This window comes from Primulina eburnea, chromosome 10 (assembly GCF_022965805.1).
Source record: "Primulina eburnea isolate SZY01 chromosome 10, ASM2296580v1, whole genome shotgun sequence".
Lineage (NCBI taxonomy): Eukaryota > Viridiplantae > Streptophyta > Magnoliopsida > Lamiales > Gesneriaceae > Primulina > Primulina eburnea.
The window spans coordinates 21,115,194-21,120,990 of record NC_133110.1 but is presented as its reverse complement, the minus strand read 5'-3'; the positions used below and the strand labels follow the sequence as shown (position 1 = coordinate 21,120,990).

Genomic DNA, 5,797 nt, shown 5'->3' with positions numbered 1-5,797 from the left:
AGACGTCCTCTATGACCCCTCGCGGGTATTTGACAGATCTGTCTGCTAGTTGCAAGGACATCCTTGTTGGTTTAGGTTCTCCCAATCCGAGCTTCCTAAATACAGATAAGGGCATAAGATTAATACTTGCACCAAGATCACACAAAGCTTTGTGAAAAACAACATCACCAATCATGCAAGGAATAGAAAAATTCCCTGGATCCTTAAGTTCCGGTGGGATTTTGTTTTGCACCAAAGCAGAGCAACTTTCAGTAAGATTCACCGTTATGTGATCCTCCAACTTTCTCTTGTTTGCTAAGATTTCTTTTAAAAATTTAGCGTAACTCGGCATTTGCATCAAAGCATCGGCAAAAGGAATATTAATATGCAGTTTTTTAAATATCTCAAGAAACTTACCGAATTGCGCATCCAATTTGGCCTTTTTTAATGCTGCAGGAAAAGGAGGAGGTATAACAATTTTAGATTGTGCAGTGGGTGCTGGTGTATAGTTAGAAGACTTACCTTTAGATGTCTCAGTCAGTTCATCCGGCACTTGATTTTTGTCTTTTTCTCTTAAATCTAAAGTTTTTCCACTCTTCAGCTTAATGGCCTTCACTTGCTCTTTAGGATTGGTCTAGGTGTTACTTGGCAAGGTGCCCGGCTCTCTACTTGCTATCATCTTTGCTAGTTGTCCAATCTGGTTTTCTAGCCCATTTATCGAAGCATCTTGATTTTGGAGTCTAGTTTCGGTAGATGAGATGAACTTAGACATCATCTGCTCCAAATTGGACTTCTCTTCTCTAGGAGGATCAGATCTGTACATCGGTTGTTTCCCATATGGTTGTGCTCCTTGTGGTAGATTCTGGCTGTTTTGACCACCCCATGAGAAGTTTGGATGTTGCCTCCACCCAGGATTGTATGTGTTCGAATAAGTGCCATTCCTTGGGCGGTTTTGGATTCCCCATTGATTCACTGGTGCCCCTTCTGGCACATAAAAGGGATTTCCATCTTGGCAGTCCTTAACGTAATGTTCTCCTCCACATTTTTCACAGAATATCTCTTGAAGACGCATCGCCGTGACACCCATGTTCAAGCCATCTAGTTTTCTGTTCAAAACATCAAGTTGTGCAGTAATAGCTGAAAGATCAGTTACCTGGTGAACTTCTACACTTCTCCGCTGATTGTTTCTTTCAGATTGAGGATGATAGCTGATAACAGCCATCTCCTCCAACAGCTCATATCCCTCTTCAGCAGTCTTCCTCAATAAGTTTCCACATGCAGCAACATCTATCATAGTACGATTAGGAATAATCAAATTATAATAAAATGTTTGAACAACTAACCCAAGTGGCAACTCGTGATGTGGGCATCTACGCAAGAGATATTTGAAGCGCTCCCAAGCCTCATACAATGACTCCTGCTCGAATTGAGCAAAGGTGGTGATGTATGCCCGAAGCTTCATAGTCTTAGATGGAGGAAAATATTTGATGAGAAACGATTTCGTCATATCCTCCTATGTGGTGATTGAACCTACAGGCAAACAATTCAACCATGCTTTAGCTTTATCACGCAAGGAGAAAGGAAACAAACGCAATCTAACAGCATCATCAGAAACTCCATTGAATTTAAACGTATAGCAAATCTCAAGAAAATCTGCGATGTGCGTGCTTGGGTCATCTACTGCAGATCCTCCAAACTGGACTGTTTTCTGAATCATCTGAATTATAGCTGGCTTGATTTCGAAGTGATTTGCCCGCACAATGGGCCTCACAATGCTAGGGCGTGCACCATCCAGAGAAGGCTGGGCATATTCTAGCATTGGTATGCGGCGTGGCATCTCAACATGTCTATCTTCAGATGTTCCTCCTCACGATCGTTCTCATGCCTCTCCATCAGTTCTTTCAGTCTCTGCTGTTGTCTCCTCCTGCGGAAAGTTCTTTCAATTTCAGGGTCGAACTGCTCAAGCTCTACGTCAAGTGACTTTGGCATGCAATGGACGAGATATCTGTAAAGAAATCGAAGGTGTCAAACAAAGTAAAATAGAGAATACTAAAGAAAATAACAAAAAATAAAATTGTGAATTAAAAGTCCCCGGAAACGGCGCCAAAAACTTTATCGAGCAAAACTTGCACTATGGAATCCTCAATAAAAATATGATTTTGTATGCACAAAATTTAATCGCAAGTGCACGATGTCAAGTAATAGTATAATGTACATGAGTACGAGTATCGTTCCACTGAAGACTGTATTTGACAATTATTATTTTCAGTTATTAAATCTTTAACAACGAAAATTTGAATGATTGTTTTATTGCTACTATAATCAAATAAACATGCAAATAAAATGATTCAAATATTAGATAATGAAATATAATATCTAAAATAGTCGATTAAAACTCAATGAGAAATGAATTTGTTGGGAATATCGGTTCACCTACCCCTCGTTAATTTATTAATTAGTTCGATAATTTTTTTATGCTTCCGACAAGATTTCCTATTCAATTGAACACACTCTCTCGAGCTATGCCAAACTAATTCTACTCAATGAAGTAATTAAATGTCTTTAATTATTTATCAAGAGTGAATCGCATGTCGATTTATGAAATCCCCTAGTTTTCGACCCTTAGGACTATGACAAACGGCGCGTATCCAATTTCATATATCTATGTAAATTGTAGATCCGCGGAATATACTACTCGTTCCTATCAAAAGTTATTCTCTCGAACTCACTCGCAATATAAAAAAGTTGTTAAAGTTAGCTATTCTCTAACAACACGATAAAACAGTAGTATAATCAAGAATAACGCAACAATCGAAATATAAATTAATTCAAATCAAAGTTTGGGGTAGGATCCCCTTAAATCCCAACAAATATTTAAGGTTTAGCTACTCAAAGTCATAATCAAACTAAGCAAAACTAGAAATACGAGACGAGACGAGATCTGCGGAGAACGGTGCTCGGAAATTTACGAATCTTCAACTCCATGCTTGTTTTTCTCCTTCTTCCAGCTTTTTCTCTGAAAATATCTCTGAAGAATCTCCCAAAGTCGTCCAATCCCTTCCTCTTTCAGCCATCTCCCCCCAGAAGGAAAGAAATCGCGAAAAAAAAATCTTTCCTAACTTAGTGGCGCTCGGGCGGTATAATATTACCGCTCGAGCGCCACACTCTTTGTAAAGCACTTGGGGAATGCGGTTTCTCGCGCTCGGGCGGTAGAGAATTACCGCTCGAGCGCCACATCTTCTGTAACTTTTCTCTTTTTGAATCACTTCTCGCGCCCGAGCGGTAGAAAACTACCGCTCGAGCGCCGACTTCTCTGGACTTCAGCACTTTGAGTGATTTTTCTCGCTCCCGGCCGGTAGAAAATTACCGCCCGAGCGCCAAACTTTCTGGACTTCTCCTTGGCAATTCACCTCTCGCGCCCGGGCGGTACAATTTCACCGCCCTTCTGCACATTATCTTCTTAGCTTGGCACTTGGCTCCGATTTTAGTTTCCCGGCCATTTTTCTTGCAAATTCGTCACGCACAAGTGAGAAATGATCAAATGCATATGCTTACTCTAAAACGAACAAAATGTAAACGAAATGTACGCATGCACAATGCAAACACACACTAACTATTGCAATAAAACACGTAAAAACCACACCTATCAGCAACTGATCGAACAAGTCCTCGATCCTTGGAAGTGGGTATTTATTCTTGATCGTTACCTTGTTTAGTTCTCGGTAATCGTTACACAACCTCATGCTCCCATCCTTCTTCTTTACGAAGAGTACTGGTGCGCCCTATGGTGAGAAACTAGGGCGGATGAATTCCTTGTCAAGAAGCTCCTGAATCTACTGTTTGAGTTCTAACATCTCAGCTAGAGCTAATCTGTACAGTTCCTTTGAGATTGGCATGGTGCCTGACACAAGGTCAATGGAAAACTCCATCTCTCTCTGGTGGAAAGCCTGTGAGATCATCTGAAAAGACGTCAGAAAAATCTTTGACTACTGGTATGTCAGATATATACGAAGTGGGTACGTCAGGTGTAGAGATAATACTGGCCAAGAAAGCCTGATACCCCTTGTGAATAAGTCTCCGTGCCTGCATGCAAGAGATCATGCGAGGGAAACTTCTCCATCTATCTGGATCAATAAGAAACTGCTCCATGCCCAAAGGTCTTAAAAACCCTGACCTTTTTTGAAAGTCAATAAGAACTCTGTTATTCGTCAGCCAGTCTATTGCCAAGATAATATCAAATTCTGGCATCGGCAACACGATCAGATCGACATACACCAGGTGACCTTGCAGTTCGAGATCGATGTCTCTGACCACGCTAGTAGCTGACAATTCTTCCCCTGATGGGACTGTCACTGAATATCTCACGTCGAGTCCAATAGACTTGACGTCCAGGTGATTAGCAAACGTCTTCGAAATAAAAGAGTGAGTAGCCCCTGAATCTATCAAGGCCTTCGTGGCTACTCCTTTATGAAAATATTTCCAGTCAACATGGTCGTGTCTGGGTTCACCTCCTCTGCCTGCATGGAGAACACCCTTGATTCAGCTGCCTCAACTGTGGGCAGTCTTTCCGCATATGATCGATGGCTCCGCATTTGAAGCATTTGCCTGATCCCATTAAACAGTGTCCCGGATGCTGACGGTTGAACTTCGAGCACACTGGGTACTCATCGGGCCGCTAAGGAGCCTTCTGTTGAGGAATATGACCCTTGCCTTCACGGCGCATGATCGACTGCAAGCCATCCATAAAATGCCTCAGCTTCTCCCGGGCATCATTAGCAATCATGAGCACAAAGTGACGCCCCCCTCTCGAACTTCCTCACTAACTCAGCTACGCTTTAGTCTCCCTGACGCAACGTCCCCTAGTCAGTTTGGATCGTACTTCTTCAGTGAAGTACTTGGAGTAAAAGACCTCTTTAAAGCCATCTCATGATAGAGTCTGCAGATTCACTGACACGTACGCGCTCTCCCACCATAGCCGGGCATCTCCTATCAACAAAAACGTGGCACATCTAACCCTGTCGGCATCGTGCAGCTCCATAAACGCAAAGATTACCTCGATGGACTTAATCCATCCTTCAGCTATCATCGGGTCAGTAGTCCCCGAGAACTCCTCCGGATCCATCCTCTTAAAACACTCATAGACAGCCTCTGGTCTGGGCATCGCCCCTATGTCCGCTGCAGCCTGATTCCCCGCAAACTGTGCGAAGAACTGAATCATTCCTGCCAGCATCTGAGACTGCATATCTGGCGGTGGACGAGGAGGAGTGGCCCTCTCCCCTTCCTGAGGCTCTCTATCCTCATCCCTTGCTCCACGGTTAACCATGCGTCTAAAAGGCATACTGTTCCAAAATTTTCCCAACACGCAAACCCAACATGCATGAACATACTGAAAATATCATAAGATGCACGTAACTTGAACTCAAACATGCACATTCTGAAATCGTGACTTGATGCTGACTACGTAAAATAATTTAAAACTGTAAAACTTATAGACTTGAGGTGTGACTTCGTGAGCTTCTCGCAACTGGCAGTAGGCATAACCCTTTACTAGAACACCGCTCTGATACCAACTGTGACGTATCGTACTTTTAAACTACTTTAAAATTTGCGGAAAAATATAAATTTTCTTAATTAAATAGAAACCTTCAAATTTCGATCATCAAATAATTGTTCATCCAAAATATTTGCAACAAAAGATCATAAATAAATTTGCTAAAAACACTTGTTTAAATATCGTAAACAATAACATGAAATCAGAGTATTTGAAACATTGCATAATTTCTTTAAAACATGGGCGGTCCTCGGGTTTAGCCTCCTG

General features: G+C 41.9%; 1 non-coding gene across 1 annotated transcript; it reads left to right on the top strand.

The window, feature by feature from the left end:
- The first annotated feature begins 1,331 nt into the window (after nucleotides 1–1,331).
- Nucleotides 1,332–1,437, top strand: LOC140804118 (small nucleolar RNA R71). The gene has a single exon (XR_012112077.1). It is a non-coding gene; the product is annotated as a small nucleolar RNA R71 (small nucleolar RNA).
- Nucleotides 1,438–5,797: the final 4,360 nt, after the last annotated feature.